The sequence below is a fragment of the Arvicanthis niloticus genome, chromosome 2, assembly GCF_011762505.2.
Source record: "Arvicanthis niloticus isolate mArvNil1 chromosome 2, mArvNil1.pat.X, whole genome shotgun sequence".
Lineage (NCBI taxonomy): Eukaryota > Metazoa > Chordata > Mammalia > Rodentia > Muridae > Arvicanthis > Arvicanthis niloticus.
Genome location: NC_047659.1, coordinates 142,996,094 through 143,014,014, shown reverse-complemented (window position 1 = coordinate 143,014,014; position 17,921 = coordinate 142,996,094). Strand labels below are relative to the sequence as shown.

Sequence of the window (17,921 nt, the reverse complement as noted above, 5' to 3'; positions counted from 1 at the left end):
TTGTAGACCCAAAGGATGAAGATGCCAGTGCTGAGCCCCCAAAGCAGCTGAGGTGTCTCTCTCTTGGCAAATGGCTCCTTGTCACACATTATGAAATCACCCTTCTCAAGGAAGTGATAAGACTGACAAGTGTTTAGACTTGGCCCCAAATTTTCAAGAGTCTGAAGCTCTCAGGCCCTGGCTTGAATTTGCTCCGGGTTCCTATCGAACAAACAGCCCTTTCATCATGGCCAGAACCATGAATGAGTCACAGATGCCCAAGGCTTTATCTTATCAGATCTCAATCTCAAGGCCGAGTCTCTGTGAGAGAGGCTGTCTGGCTGGCTAGAAACTCCAGGCCTGGATGGAAAGATGTCACATCTTGAGATAGTGGGGGGCTCGAGGGGGTGGGGGTGGGGACCAACATGGACAAATGCAAAAAGCCCTTCGTGGGCTATGATGGGCAGGTGCAGCTGCCTCCCAGCCCAGTGGGGCCAGCTCCAGGCTCTCCTGTCCCCGGCAGCAGGAAAGCAGATGGCTGGTGATGGATCACAGGGCTGTCATCTGCGGGGGGGCTGAATGGTGATGTCACAGCTGGGGAGGGGGCTTCAGGAGCTGGGAGAGGCCCAGAGAGAAATGCATTAGGTTGGAGGCTGGATTTACCACATGGTGTCTTCTCTCTCTTTCTTTCCCCATCCCCTCTTTTATTGCTCAAAGCTAAGAAACTTGAACCCCTGTGGGAGGGGAGGGGGAATCTAACATCTGAACAAACACAGCCTTCAGGGTAGCTAAAGCATGAGACAGTCTTAGATGGCTACGGGGGTGGGGGGTGGGGGGGGGTGCTAGAATGCTCCCATGGAGTTAAAAGCCAGGCTTTGGGGGCGGAATTGGTGATCGGCCCTACAGAGCCACACCACTAAGCTAGGGGCATGACATCTATTCTCTTAGTTCCTCCCCTCTAACTGGGGCTGTGTTGAGCATGAATACAAATAGCACAGGAGGATGGTGAGAGGTGCATTCCCAGCCCCCACCCCTGCAAGGGCAAGCACAGAGCACCAGCTGTGGGCAGATAAGAATGTGCAGGCAAAGCCCTTCCCACCCTGGGAGTTCTTGCTGCAATGAGACTCCTTCGGATTTTTCTCAGTCCTCTCCAGAGCAGAAAAGGGCAGATGCTTAGGAGGAGATAGCATAGATCACTTGCTCAGAGGTCCAGGGGTACAGGAGGATGAGGTAAGCAGCAACAGGGGCTGCTGAGGAGCTATGGGAGGATGGTCAAGCCAAGGGAGTGGATAACAACTTCCAATTTAAACACAGCGGCAAAGGCTTGGAGGCAATGACACTCACATATTTATAGGATGGGGTCCTAGCCAGAGGGAAACAGAGGTAAGAGAGGAAGGGGGCTGGGGAGTCTGTTTTATTTTAAATTATAAACAAGTTCCATATGTTGATCCACAAGGAAGGCGGTCTTGGCACCGAAGAAGCTGACAGTCATTTGAAGATGGGCTTTCTCGGGAGTAGATCTTATGGGAACTCTATCACCAAATATTTTGTCACTGTTTCAGTTCTTGGAAGAAACAATATCTCATGAGCTATCCCAACGCCCCGGCATACAATACCATCAGGACAGAAAGCTGGAGGAATTTGGGAGGAGGTGAAACCTCCAGAGACCTTGGAGTCTCTGGACAGGATGCACTTCACCACTTCTGTGACTTGGGTGTTCCCAGCAGCAAGACCAGGAGCAGCCACAAACTTGTCCCACTGTCACCATTGACAAGGCTGCTCCTTGCAGAGTCTCCTGTCATTGTCCCTGCTACTGTGATAGAGTCCAGGCTCAGAATCCTGGCCTCTGAAGCAGATGCATCCAAAGGGAAGGAATAAACATAGCCTCCCAGCTGAGGCGCCTGTAGAATATCACCAGGTCTACACGCTCACTGGGTAGCAATACCCTGCAACTCCTCTCGTTGACACCATGCCTTCTAGAATAACACCCAGCATCTTTCTATGGGGAACCTTTGTAGTAAAAACTCTCAGGGTGTCCCCTCAGCTAGGAGCATCACACAGATCATAAAGATCACACACACACACACACACACACACACATCCTGAGTTCAGGCTAGGCATGGTGTCAGGCATTCAAAGAATGTCTCATGTCATATTCATAAAGGTAGGTCTCCCTTCAGTGAATCAGGAAACAGAAACCAGGAGTGAAAGAGGATCATGACAGTTGATCCTAGTTGTCAGCTCGGAGCGAGTCTATGAGGGAGTGCTTAGACGTGGCTGGCTAAAGTAGGAAGAGTCACCCTGAATGTGGGCAGCACCATCTCAGACTGAATAAAAAGGAGTCAGTGAGCCAGGCAGTGGTGGTGCACACCTTTAATACCAGCACTTGGGAGGCAGAGGCAGGCAGATTTCTGAGTTCGAGGCCAGCCTGGTCTACAGAGTGAGTTCCAGTACAGCCAGGGCTACACAGAGAAACCCTGTCTCGAAACCGGCCCCCCCCACCCCCCAAAAAAAGGAGTCAGTGAGCCAAGCAGCAGCCATGTCTCTGTCTGTGTCCTGACTGCAGACACAGTGTGACTAGCTGCTTTAGTCACGTGACCTAGCACCATGATTTTCCGGCCATGATGGACTGCATCTTGGAATCACAAGCCAAAATAAACTCTTCTCTTTTTTTTTTTGAGTTGCTTTGTCTGGTGTTTTGTAAGTGAGTAGGGCTTGAGGAAGAAAATGGGGCATTTGTGCTTGGGTCTTCACCATCTCATTCTCCTCACCTGTCAGGCTCCTCCTGTCTGAGTTGCTTTCTGTTCCTGACAAAACACCACAACTAAAACCAATTTAGAGGGATGAAATATTTATTTCTCTTAAACTTCTGGGTAACAGTCTATCACTGAGAAAGCAGGAGCAACAGAGAAATTCTACTTGCTGGCTCACGTTTAGTTACCTTTCTTATCTGGCTCAAGACCACTGGCCGAGGAAGGGTGCCGCCCACAGTGGGCTGGGACCTCTCCTTATAACATGCTCAGGAGCCAATCCAATCTCAACAATCTCTCGGTCTAGACTCTTTTCTCATGTGACTCTAGACGGTGCCAAGTTGACAGTTAAAGACGCCCATTAGACACTTCACACACACATTACTATAAACCATGGCCTTTCAACTCCTTGTCTCCAAGATATTGTGTTAATATTACAATACAAAGCACAGTGCAACTTTAAATGACCTACAGTGTGGAGCTGGAGAGATGACTCAGAGGTTAAGGTCCCTGGCTGCTCTTACAAAGAATCTGGGTTTAGTTCTCAGCACCCACATGACAGCTCAAAACCACCCATTGCTCTAGTCGGAGGGGATCCAATGGCCCATCTTCTGGCCTCTGTGGGTATCAAGCATGCATGTGGTACATATACATACATGCATGCAAGCACTCAAATTTAAAACTTTTAAAATCTTTTTTCTAACAGTTTCACAGTCTTTAACAATTTTAGCACTTTAAAGGTTCAATGTCTCTTTAAAAGTCCAAAGTCCCTTAACAGTAGTTCCCGTAAAATTAAAAAACAAAACAAAAAACCCAAAGTGTACACTTTTTTTATTTTAAGAGAGAAGACCCGGGGCATGGAAACAGTCTGATCAGAGCCAAGCCAAACTTGAGCAGGGTAAACCCACATCCTATAGCTCCCTGTCCAGTATCTGGAACTAACTCGTGATCTGGCTTCAAAAAGCTGTCCCACCCCTCCAGCCCTGCTGCCCACAAAACACCCAGCTTGTCCCAGGGTTGGACTCTCCACTCTGCACTTGCTATCATTTTTGGTGGACTTCCCTTGGTATTGGCATTTCCAATCTCCTGGGCTCTCCATTGCAGATGGGACTGCACTTTCACTCTCTGACCTCTGACCTCTTAACCTGGTGCTAGGCCCCAGCTTCCATTTAGAACCCTTCATCTCTACAGATGTCATATCTTCATAACGAGCACCCCATGGGGACTCTTACATATTGCCAAGTTAGGCTACCAGCTTGAGATGTAGCCTCGGTCCCTCCAAAGCACAGCTTCTGTGTACTGATGTTGAGGAAATGCTTTCCCATTCTCCCAGTGAAACCCACAAGATCTCACTTCAGTGGTGTGCCAATCACAGTCATTTCTTGGGACCCAGAGGATCAGCACACACAAATTTTTGATCCAAAATATCACACAAACGGGCTGTATCCCGAGTCCTGATAGATTCTCTGCTTCCTACGGAGCCTCACAGGCCAAGCTGCCTCACTGCACAGTGCGTTACTCTAAGCATCACTGCCTTCTAACCTCTTCCACAATCACGGCTCCTTAATATCTGAGAGAAGTTTCTGCACAAAGTTCCAGACACTTCCACAGTCCTCCACTGAAATGGTTCAAAGGCATTAGAACTCACATGACCAGGTTCCTCACAGCCATACCCCATGCCCCTGACACCTCTTTCTGTTCTAATTTTCTTTCTGTTTCTGTATTAAAAACAAAACAAACAAGAATACTCTGGCCAAAAGCAACTTGGCTCACATTTCCAGGTCACAGTTCATCGCTGGGAGAAGTCAGGGCAGAAACTCCAGTAGAAACTTGAAGGTAAAAATGATGAAGAAATTCCTTCCCAGGTGGTTACTCTCAAACTCAAATTTAGCTAGCTTTCTTATGCATCTGAGGACTACCTGCCTAGGGACTGTACCGCCCACAGTGGGCTGGATCACCTTCATCTATTCACTATTAAGACAAGATCCCCCACAAATGTACTCACATGCCAATCCAATTTTGGCAATTTCTCAGTGGAGACTCCCTTCTCAGGTGACTCCAGGCTGTCGGGTTGACATTTAAAGCTGAATAGGACACCTCCTAAGGAGTCCTTAAAATACCTAACTCTCCACCAGTGCAGCTAACACACTGGATATCTAGCCCATTTCCATCTGTTGAGTCTCTCAAGTGCTAACTTGGTTCCCCACTCCGGATTCTTGACCTTAATTGCAGAATTACTGGGGATGCGTCTGAGTTCCTTCTAAGAAACTGAAGCCTTAGGCAGGGAGTTGGTATCCAATTTATAGTAGCAAAGAGATGACAAATCACAGCCATCCCTGTTGCCTCTGTGCACTGCCTTAAGTCTCTCCAGTCCATAGCACAGATTCTTCTAGAACTCAGTTTCTCATCCTAAAGTCATGAAACTGAAAGTGATGGGGACACACACACACACACACACACACACACACACAAAAATAGTACCAGTATAGGTTTCTAAACATGAAAAAAGAGTTACTTCAAAGTGAAATATGTCAAAGTGAAATATGTCATAAATCTAAGGGTTGTTTTTTGTTTTTTGTTTTGTTTTTTTTGTTTTGTTTTTTTTGTTTTGTTTTTTTTTTTGTTTTTTTTTTGTGTGTGTTCACCATATTCCACCATGTAACATCACTGAAGTCTTGATTTTGACCACTTGGCGAATTTATTCATTATAGCATCCAAGAAAATACATCAACCTCCATCAGCTCAGATTCTAGACTGTTACATGTTATAAAATGGAGTGGCTTGTTGAGGGGTAGTTTGTATGTATGTTGGGGGTAGGGTATCAACCTTGGATGTCATTTCTTAGGAATTGTCCATGTTGGTTTTTGAGGTAGAGTCTCCCCTGAGACGTAGGATTCACAGAGTGGTAGGCAGGCTGGCTAATGAGCTCCAGAACTCTGTCTGTCTGTCTCCCCAGCACTGTGATTACAAGTATTTACCATCAGATGACATTGAGACCTGTAAGTGGTGATGGAGACTGAGTTCATCAGGTCCTGAGACTTGTGCAGCGAGTGTTTCCAAACTGGTGTTCCCTTCCTGGACTGAATCTCAGTGCTTTGATTGTTTATGCAAAGCTTTCTGTTCTCACAGTAACAGAACAGTTTAATTACAGAAAACAAAGACTTTCGTATTTCCTGCTGCCTCTCAGCATGTAAATATCAAATTAGTATATATTTGGGTTGTATTGTGTTAGAGTGTTTGACTTTAAAAATTGCTGTTTGAGTTTCTGACTTGAGTTGCATTAAAAAAAAGAATCATTAAATGAATTCTGGCTTGGGATTAGGACAGAATTCCCAACAATTTCTGAAATGGCCCTAAACATACTTCTACCATTTTGTACTATGTATTTATGCAAAGTGGTATTCGCAGCATTGATGACTATAAAATCAAAATATTGAGCAACTCTGAAAAACATTGAAGAGGCTCGACATCCTGCACTATTAAATATTCAGCCAAGATTTAATTCTTTATGTAAAAATGAACAAGCGAGTCCATCTCATTAGCATGCAAATTTGCTTTCATCTTTAATAAATGGTAAAATTATGTGTATATCAAAGAACTGTTTTTAAATGAATTTCTTCATGATTTATATCAGTGTTTGATTTGTACACCTAATTCATATACCTGTGTTCCAAAGGCTGCATAAAAATTTATTAGACAATAAAGTGTATGGGGGCTGGGAAGATGGCTTGGTGGCTCAGAGTACTTGCTATGCGTGTCTGAGGACCTGAGTTTAGATTATTAGCATCCATGTAAAAGCTAGGCATGGCTGTGTGAGCCTATAATCCCAATTTGATATGTGCAGAGACCCGTGAATCTTTGCTGGTCAATCAGGCTGGCCAAAACAGTAAGCTTTAGACTCAATGAGAGATTTTATTTCAAGGGAATAATATGGAGAGTGATAGAAGGAGACACTTCTTCTGGCCTCTGCTTGTGCATGTACACAAACACATGAATGTGCCCCCACACACGTAGTGGAAGAGACTCAAGGAGTCTTTCTTTTAAAAGACACTTGAGTAGAGATCACGGTGTTTCACAGGGATTCCAGTTCACAAAAGGAAGCTGGGTAATGATGGAACCAGAACATTGGCCAGAGTCTAGTCTCATATGCTAAGTAAGGGTTCTTAGGGTTTGCAGAGAAGAGATAAAGGAAAAGAGGAATAAGATAAATTATAGAAGAGAAGGGAAAAGAGGGAAGGCCAAAGAGAGGAGACAGCAGAGTCAGAGGCACAGAAGGAGAGAGTGGCAGTGGGACAGTAAAAAGGAAACGGAATGAGACAAGTGAGACAGACAAGGGTATGACCCACCTAGAGGTGCTCTGCCTCCCCGGTTCATCCCCGAGCTGGAGAATCTTTAGGCTGGCTGCAAAGAATGCAGGGTGGGTCACAGGGTTCTGAGGAGCAGGCTCACAGAACACAAAGAGGACTTAGAAGCATGGTGCAGTGCACGTGGATTGCTGTGTGTGTATATGAGTGTGTGTGTATATGAGTGTGTGTGTATGAGTGTGTGTGTGTGTGCATGTGTGTGTGTATGTACGTGTATGCATGTGTGTGCATGTGTGTGCATGTGTGTGTGTGTTTGTTACTGTATTATTTACTTTATTGTTACTATGATACTATGACAAAGTGCCATAACCTTCAAAACAACTTATAGAAGAAATAGCTTATTGGGGCTCACAGTTCTAGAGGTAAACTATGATCATCAGATTAGGGAGCATGGCAGCAGACAAGGAGACCTGGTGCTAGAACAGTAGCGAAGATCTTACATCCTGATTCACAGACACAAGGCTGAGTGCACTAACTTGGTGTCAAATGGGCTTTTGAAACCTCAAAGCTCACTTCAGTGACACACCTCCTCCAACAAGGTTATACCTTCTAATCCTTCTCAAACAGTTCCATCAACTGGGAACTAAACATTCAAATATATGAGCCTTTGAGAGCCATTCTTATTCCAACCGCTTACTTTTTGTTGCTCTGTCAAAATACTCTGAGAAAGGAACTTAAGGAAGGAAGAAGCATTTATGTTGGCTTATAGTTCCAGGCTACAGCCCATTGTGTCTGGGAAATCCCAACAGGAACTTGAAATAGCTGACCATGTCACATTCATGATGAAGAGAGATGAGTGCTTGTGTTCACTTTCTCCTTTGTGTACAGTCTAGGATCCCACCCCAGAGACGTTTACCACCCACAATGGACAGGTCTTCCCACCTTAACTAATATAACCAAGACAATCCCACACCAGATCTCATCAAACAGGAATTAACCATCAGGGTGTATGTGAGTGTGACGATCAGCATTGATTGTCAACTTGACACTACTTTGAACAACTGGAGAAGGGATTGTTCATATCAGGTTGGCTTGTGAGCATGCCAGTGGGGGATGGTCCTGGTGGTTAATTGACATCAGAAGACCCATCCCACCGGGGCAGCACCATTCCTAGGCTGGGCCCTGTCCTCTGTGAGAAAAGACTGCTGAGGGCAAGCAAGAAAGTAAGCCAGGGGACCTACATGAATTTACTTCTTTCTGGTTCTGAATGTGGATGTGGTGTGACCAGCTCTCTCAGGCTTCTGCCTCTGTGACTTCCTGCAATGATGTACTACAGTCTGAAATTGTAAGGCAGATAAATCATTTCCTTCTCTATGTTCCTTTGACAGAGTGTTTAGTCATGGCAATAGAAGTAACACTGGTACTATGAAGTAGTGTCATTGTAATATAACTGAGCCTGTGTCTTTTATACCTTGGACTATTTTGTGGGAGGAATGTGGAAGACTTGGGGCTTTGGGCTGGAATAGTCACTAGGTGCTCATAGCTTAATGAATAAATCTCGTAGAAGCTTGAAAGGTGGTGGTGCTGACAGTAACATGGACGGTGGAGCCAGTTTATATTTCAACAACTAGAACCTTGACCTGCACCCTGGAGTGTCAGGATCCCCACCCACTCAGTCCACACCCAGATGCAGCTTGACTCAAGGAGTTTGGACACATCAAGGATCACAGGCTCACAGGCTCACAGGATGGATAGTTTCCAATCAGAGACAGCAAGACCAGTTAACACCAGAGATATCCAGATGGTGAGAGGCAATCGTAAGAACATAAGCAATAGAAACCAATACAACTTGGCAACAACATCAGAACTCAGTTCTCCCACCACAAGACCTGGACCAGAAAAGCAAGATTCAGATCTAAAATCCCATCTCGTGATGATGATAGAGGTCTTTAAGAAGGACATAAATAACCCCCTTAAAGAAATACAGGAGAATACAGGTAAACATATAGAAGCCCTTAAAGAGGAATCACATGAATCTCTTAAAGATATACAGGAAAATACAGTCAAACAGCTGAAGGAATTGAACAAAACTGTCCAGGATCTATAGATGGAAAGAGAAACACACACACACACACACACACACACACAGAGAGAGAGAGAGAGAGAGAGAGAGAGAGAGAGAGAGAGAGAGAGAGAGAGAACCATAGGGAGACAAACCTGGAGACAAAAAAGCTAGGAAAGAAAGCAGGAGTCACAGATACAAGTATCACCAATAGACTACAAGAGATAGAAGAGAGAATCTCAGGTATAGAGGATACCATAGAAGACACTGACACAACAGTCAAAGAAAATTCAAAAAGCAAAAAAGCTTCTAACTTAAAACATTCAAAAAAATCTAAGACACAATGAAAAGTCCAAACCTAATAATAATAGGTATCGAAGAGAACAAAGATTTCCAACTCCAAGGGCCAGTAAACATCATCAACAAAATTATAGAAGAAAACTTCCCTTACCTAAAGCAAGAGATGCCCATAAACATACAAGAAGCCTATAGAACACCAAACAGATTGGACCAGAAAAGAAATTCCTCCTGTCACGTCATAATCAAAACACCAAATACACAGAACAAAGAAAGAATATTGAAAGCCATAAGGGGAAAAGATCAATTAATGTAAAGGTTGGCCTATTAGAATTATACCAGACTTCTCAACAGAGACTCTAAAAGCCAGAAGGCCTTGGGCAGATGTCATACAGACCCTAAGAGAACACAAATGCCAGCCCAGCCTACTATACTCAGCAAAACTCTCAATCACCATAGAGGGAGAAACCAAAATATTCCACGACAAAACCAAATTTAAGCAATACCTTTCCACTAACCCAGGCCTACAGAGGATAACAGAAGGAAATTCCAACACAAAGAGGGAAACTACACCCAACAACAACAACAACAACAACAACAACAACAAAAAAAAAAAAAAAAAAAAAAAAAGAGAGAGAGAGAGAAAAAAGAAAAGAAAAAAAAAAGAAATTACTCTTCTTACTCAAATCCAAAAGATTAGAACCACACAAACAAAATTCCACCTCCAACAACAAAAATAACAGGAAGCAACAATCATTGGTCTTATTATCACCCAACATCAATGGATTCAGTTCCCTAATAAAAGGACATGGGCAAAAAAAATTGGATAAGTAAATAGGGCCCAGCATTTTGCTGCATATAGGGAACATACCTCAGTAACAAAGAAATAACACTACCTCAGAGTAGAAGGCTGGAAAAAAATTTCCAAGAAATGGTCCCAAAAATACAAACTGGAGTAGCCATTCTAATATTCAATAAAATAGCCAGGCGGTGGTGGTGCACGCCTTTAATCCCAGCACTTGGGAGGCAGAGACAGGCGGATTTCTGAGTTCAAGGCCAGCCTGGTCTACAGAGTGAGTTCCAGGATAGCCAGGACTACACAGAGAAACCCTGTCTCGTAAAAACAACAACAAAAAACAAACAAACAAACAAAAATCAATAAAATAGACATTCAACCAAAAGTTATCAAAAAAAGATGGGGAAGGATACTTTATACTCATCAAAGGAAAAATCTACCAAGATAAACTCTCAATTCTGAACATCTATGAAAGGGCACCACATTTGTAAAAGAAACGTTACTGAAGCTCAAAGCACATATTGAACTTCATACAATAATAGTAGGAGATTTTAACACCACACTCTCACCAATGGACAGATCATAGAAACAGAAACAAGACAGAGACACAGTGAAACTAATAGAAGTTATGAACCAAATGGATTTAACAGATATATACAGAACATTTCACCCTAAAACAAAAGCATTTACCTTCTTCTTAGCACCTCATGGTACCTTCTCCAAAGCTGGCCATATAATTGGTCACAAAACAGGCCTCAACAGATACAAGAAGATTGAAATAATCCCATGCATCCTATCAGATCACCACGGACAAAAGCTGGTCTTGAATAACAACAAAACCAACAGAAAGCCCACATACACATGGAAGCTGACAAACTCTCTGCTCAATGATAACTTGCTTAGGAAAGAAATAAAGAAAGAAATTGAAGAATTTTTAAGAATTTAATGAAAATGAAGACACAACATACCAATATTTATGAAACACAATGAAAGCAGTGCTAAGAGGAAAACATATAGCTCTGAGTGCCTCGGTAAAGAAATTGGAGAGGTCCTACACTAGCAGTTTCACAGCACATCTGAAAGCTCTAGAACAAAAAGAAGCAAATACAACAAGAGGAGTAGACAATAGGAAATAATTGAACTCAGGGCTGAAATCAACCAAATAGAAACAAAAAGAACTATACAAAGAATCAACAAAACCAGACACTGGTTCTTTGAGAAAATTAACAAGATAAATAAACCCTTAGCCAGACTAACCAGAGGGCACAGAGACAGTATCCAAATTAACAAAATTAGAAATGAAAAGGTGATATAACAGCAGAAACTGAAGAAATTAAAAAAATCATAATCTTGCTATAAAAGCCTATACTCAACAAAACTGGAAAATCTAGATAAAACGGGTGATTTTCTAGACAGATACCAGGTACCAAAGTTAAATCAGAATTAGATATTAGACAAGACATATAAAAAATAAATCTAGAGCCAGAGCAGCTAAAACAATTTTTTTGTGTGTGTGTCCAACAAAGGCCAGGGTTATATCAGGTTCTTTGAAAATTTGCATTCTGCTGAGTACCTGTCCATATCTACGGCTCTTAAGAGGATGCTGCTGAAACTCTGACAAAATTAGGCAAACATAATGGTAAAGAATAAATTGAATTTTCACTTCAAATCCCTGCAATTACAGGGAGCTATTTACAATATAGGTCTCAGATAGGATCACTCCCATCCACTAAGTGGACAAGCTCACCTGCCATTAGCAGCTGTTCTCTAGCCACGTTCCCGCATGCGTTATCTCCCTGGCACTGCTTAATTTAGACCTGTGACAATGACTACTCCACATAAACCATCCAAACAGTCCCATAACCCCTAAGGAAATAGAAGTAGTCATTAAAAAGTCTCCCAAACAAAGAAAAGCCTGGGGCCAGATGGCTTTAGTGCAGAATTCTATCAGACCTTCAAAGAAGACTTAATACCAATACTTCTCAAACTGTTCCACAAAATAGAAACAGAAAGAACATTACCTAATTCATTCTATGAAGTCACAGTTATGCTGATACCTAAACCACACCAAGACCCAACAAAGAAAATTTCACACCAATTTCCCTTATCAATATCAATGCAAAAATACTCAATTAAATTCTAACAAATGGAATCCAAGAAAACATCAAAAAGATCACTCACCATGATCAAGTAGGCTTTATCCCAGGGATGCAGGAATGGTTCAATATACAAAGATCCATCAATATAATCCACTATATAAACAAACCCAAAGGGAAAAAAACCCACATGATCATCTCATTAGATGCTGAAAAAGACTTTGACAAAATACCACACCCCTTCATGTTAAAAGTATTGGAGACAATAGGTATTCAAGGCCTGTACCTAAACATAATAAAAAGCAATGTACAGCAAACCAACAGCTAGCATCAAACTAAATGGAGAGAAACTTGAAGCAATCCCACTAAAATCAGGGACAAGACAACACTGCTCACTCTTCCCTCATTTAATATAGAACTCAAAGTTCTAGCCAGAGCAATTAGGCAACAAAAGATCAAAGGGATACAAATTGGATAAGAGATATCACTATTTGTGGATGATATGATAGTATATATAAGTGACCCCAAACATTCTACCAGAGAACTCCTACAGCTGATGAACACCTTCAGCTAAGTGGCTGAATATAAAGTTAAGTCTAACAAATCAGTAGCCTTCCTCTACTCAAAGGAAAATGGGCAGAGAAAGAAATTAGGGAAATGACACCCTTCACAATAGTCACAAATAATAGAAAATATCTTGGTGTGAATCTAACCAAGCAAGTGAAAGATCTGTATGACAAGAACTTCAAGTCTCTGAAGAAAGAAATTGAAGAAGACCTCAGAAGATAGAAAGATCTCCCGTGTTCATGGATTGGCAGGATTAACATCTTACCAAAAGCAATCTATAGATTTAATGCAATCCATATCAAAATTCCAACTCAATTCTTCACAGAAGTAGAAAGAACAATTCTTAAATTCATCTGGAATAAAAAAATACCTAGGATAGCAAAAACTGTTCTCAGCAATAAAAGAACTTCTGGGGGAATCACCATCCATGACCTGAAGCTGTACTGCAGAGCAATAATGATAAAAACTGCATGACATTGGTACAGAGACAGTCAGGAAGATCAATGGAATAGAATTGAAGATACAGAAATAAACCCACACACCTATGGTCAATTGATCTTTGATAAAGAAGCCAAACCCATCCAGTGGAAAAAAGACAGCATATTCAACAAATGGTGCTGGTTCAACTGGCAGTCAGCATGTAGAAGAATGCAAATTGATCTATTCGTATCTCCTTGTACAAAGCTCAAGTCCAAGTGGATCAAGGGCCTTCACATAAAACCAGATACACTGAAACTAATAGAAGAAAAAGTGGGAAAGAGCCTTGAACACATTTTCCCCTTAGCACAGGGGAAAATTTCCTCAACAGAAAACCAATGCCTCATGCTCTAAGATCAACAATTAACAAAAAATGAAAGATCTGTATGATACATCTGTATGATCTTTTTTAGGACCTCATAAAACTGAAAAACTTCTGTAAGTCAAAGGACACTATCAATAGGACAAAACAGAAACCCATAGATTGGGAACAGATATTTACCCTATATCTGATAGAGGACTAATATCTAAAATATACAAAGAACTCAACATATTAGACTCTAGAAAATCAAATAACCCTATTAAAAATGGAGTACAAAGCTAAACAAAGAATTCTCAACAGAGGAATCTCAAATGGCTGAGAATCACTTAAAGATATGTTCAACATTTTTAGTATCAGGGAAATGCATATTAAAATGACCCCAACATCCCACCTCATAACAATCAGAATGGCTAAGATCAAAAACTCAGGTGACAGCAGATGCCATCGAGGATGTGGAGAAAGAGGGACACTCCTCCATTGCTGGTGGGATTGCAAGCTGGTACAAGGATGGAAAACAGTTTGGTCGTTTCTCAGAAAATTGAAAATAGTTCTACCTGTGGACCCAGTTATATCACTTCTAGGCATATAACCAAAAGATGCTACAACATATAACAAGGACACATGCTCCTCTATGTTCATAGTAGCCTTATTTATAATAGCCAGAAGCTGGAAACAACCCAGATGTCCCTCAACAGAGGAATGGATGCAAAAAATGTGGTCCCATTACACAATGGAGTATTACTCAGCTACTAAAAACAATGACTTCATAAAATTCACAGGTAAATGGATGAAACTAGAAATATGATCCTGAGTGAGGTAACCCAATCACAAAAGAACACACATGTTATGGACTCACTGATAAGTGGATATTAACCCAAAAGCTCGGAATTCCCAGGATACAACCCACAGTCCATGAGAAGCTCACCAAGAAGGAAGACCAAAGTGTGCATGTTTCAGTCCTACTTAGAAGGAGAAACAAAATAATCATGGGATGTAGAGGACAGGAGATAGATACCTGGGAAGGAAAGAGGAGGGACAGAGAAAAAGGGTGGCAAGATCGGGTGTGGGAGGTGACAGGGAGAAGTACAGAGGGTCAGGAAATTGAATGGAGGTGTGTAGCAGTGGGGGGGGGGGAGCTGGGGGTAGCCACTAATAAAGTCCCAGATGCCAGGGAAGACTCTCGGGACCCAATGGTCATGACATTAGTGGAAATACAGAACAAAGCAGAGATAGAAGCTGTAGAGACCTCCAGTATATAGGCAAGGCCCAGATTTGAAGGATGTAGCTACCTACTCATCTGAAAATTTGTAACCCAGAAATCTTTCTGTTCAAAGAAAATACAGGGACAAAAAGTGGAACAGAGACTGAAGGAAAGAACAGAGACCGCCCCACTCAGGGATCCATCCTATCAAATGACAGTCTTACTATACCAAATGACAGTCTTACTGATGCCAAGAAGTGCTTGCTCACAGGAGCCTGGTATGGCTGTTTCCTGAGAGGTTCTACCAGCACCAGACCAATGCAGATGTAGATACTCACAGTCAACAGTCAGAATGAGCCCCAGGACCACAATGGAAGAGCTGGGGGAAGGACTGAAGGAGCTGAAGGGAATTGCAACCCCATGGTAAGAACAATATCAAGTAACCGGACCACCCAGAGCTCCCAGAGACTAAGCCACCAATCAAAGAGCATGCACATGGAGGGACCCATGGCTCCAGCTACATATGTAGCAGAGGATGGCGTCATCTGACATCAATGGGTGGGAGGATTGATGCCCCAGCATAGTGGGAAGCTAGAGCCGTGAGGTGAGAGTGGCTGAGTGGGTGGGGGAGCACCCTCAAAGAGACAAAGGGAGTGGGGAGAGGGGGGATAGGATAGGGGAATTGTGGAGGGGTAACCTGGAGGGGGGGATATTAATTGAAATGTAAACAAATAAAATGATTGAATTTTTAAAAAAGGACTAGAACTTTTTGTTACCTGGTCTAGCAGATTTTCATATGACATTTTGGTTAAGAATCTGTGTGAGCTGATTAAATGGGCTAGGGAAGCAGCTGTAATTGCCAAATGATCAGCGCCTCTGAGGTGAAACCTGTGCTTCATCGAGTCTATAGGAAAATATTTCCTCTGGATCCAAGCACAGAAAAACTGACACGGCTGCCAATAAATGGGCTAAGAACCTGTCATAAGAACCTGGCAATGTGAGAGTCATCCATGCCATACTGGTTTTGAAGGCATGCAGGGGACTGAGACTGGTCTGAGACTGGTATCAACCTTGTGGAAATATTAGAATTCCTGCAGAGAGGACTTAAAAGGCCATTCACTGGTGGAGATGAAGCCTTGGTTGCTATGGAGACCCCAGGATATAAGAGATGCCAAGGCATTTCTGCCACATAAAATTGCAGATGTGAAATGGAGCCGGCCTATGCCTACAAGAAAAGCTATGGGCGCTGCAGATGGCAGCTCTCTGGAGTTCAGATTCCATCATGAGCCACAGATTCTGATCACTGGAGCTGCAAGATTTGATCTTTGCTCTGCTAGGTTTTGGTTTTGCTTCGGTGTGTTTATTCATTTGATATAATCTTGTTTATAATATGTATAAAGTCTGAAACTTGCTCTTTATTCCAACAGGATTTTTATAGTTAAGAAAATTTGAGCTTTTAATTCGTTGGGAATATTGCAGACTTGGGAGACTTTTTAAATTTGGGCTGCATTACAAAGTAAGTGAGAAACCATAGGAACAAAGAATGGAAGGTTATGATGGTTTGTGTGTCAAGTTGATGAGGGATGGATTGTAACAGTTAGATTTTATTAATTTTATTTTGAAGAGACCATCTCTTATTCTTTGACAATTTCATGTGTATATACAATGTATCTTAATTATATACACCCCAGTTCCCCATCTGTACTGTCTAGTTTCATGCCAATTTGACACAGGCTAGAGTCATCTAAGAGGAGCAAGCCTCAATTAACAAAATGCCTCCATAAAATCAGGCCTATGCAAGCCTGTAGGGCATTCTTAATTAGTGATCAAAGGGGGAAAGCCAAGACCATTATGAGTGGTGCCATCCCTGGACTGGTGGTTATGGGTTCTATAAGAAAGCAGTTTGAGTAAGCCATAAGAAACAAGCCAGTAAGCAGCATTCCTCTATAGCTCTGTTACCATCCCCTGCCTCCGGGTCCCTGCCCTGTTTGAGTTCCTGTCCTGACTTCCTTTGATGATAGACTGCGATATGGAATCTTAAGCAGAGTAAACCCTTTCCTCCTGAGTCTCTTTGGTCAAGGTGTTTCTTGTAACCCTAAGACACCACCCCACTCCTCTAGTTACCCTAACATGTTCCCCCACTTCATCTCAGCTCCTTTTTCTAACTCATTTGGAATGTTGACTGATCCTCTTAGCTTGACTGCATATAGACAAGTCTAGTGAGGGTAACTACAGCTGCTGTGAGTTCGTGAATGCAAGGGCCATGTCATGTCCTGAAGACACTACTTCGCAGCACCCACCTCCATCCTCTGGCTCTTACATTATTTATGACCTCTCCTCCATTGTATTTCCTTTGTGTGGGAGTTGATATCGATGCCCTGTTTAGGAATGAGTATTCGACAGTGACTCATTCTCAAGTTTTTGACTTGTTAGAAGTCTCTGCATTATCTGTTGGCCAACTGTCGAGAGAAACTTCTCTGATCAAGGCTGAGGGCCACACTCACCTTTGTGTGTATTCATGTAAATATTTAAAAGGCAATTGGACAGCATGCCTCTAGCTAGAGCTCCTGATCTCCCCAGCCATGGAATTTTGATCAGATATACAGTAGCAGGCAGGAATTCTCCCCTGTGAATCAGGTCTCAAGTAGAATCAGAAAGTGATACCCCTGTAACATTTACACCATGACACACTAGTAGGTACATCTTGCCTGGCAGGCCAGACTTTCCACATGCATGGCTCACTGGAGAATACAATTGTTAATGGCTTTTCTCTCTCAACATTATGGTCGGCACCTTCTGGCACTGAAGGCTAACCAGCAGGGAGGACATTTTCAGGTCAGTTTCAGCTTGATTTCTGTATGTTCTACAACTAAAGTGTGTTGTGTCTTCAGCAAGAGGATCTCACCATCCAGTTCTGGTAGGCAGTCAAGAGCAAATGTAATAACCTGTGTTATCTGAGGGGCTTCTGAAAGCTCTTGGCCAATAACTCATAAGACAGTATCCCTCTGGCATTGAGGGTTTTGTTTTTGTTTTTTTAATTCAATAACCTGTATCTAGAGTGGTTCATCCT

General features: G+C 42.5%; 1 pseudogene; it reads left to right on the top strand.

Moving 5' to 3' along the window:
- Positions 1–404: 404 nt before the first annotated feature.
- The window catches only part of LOC117703784 (small ribosomal subunit protein uS5 pseudogene), a 134,607-nt pseudogene continuing 117,090 nt past the window's right edge, over positions 405–17,921 (top strand).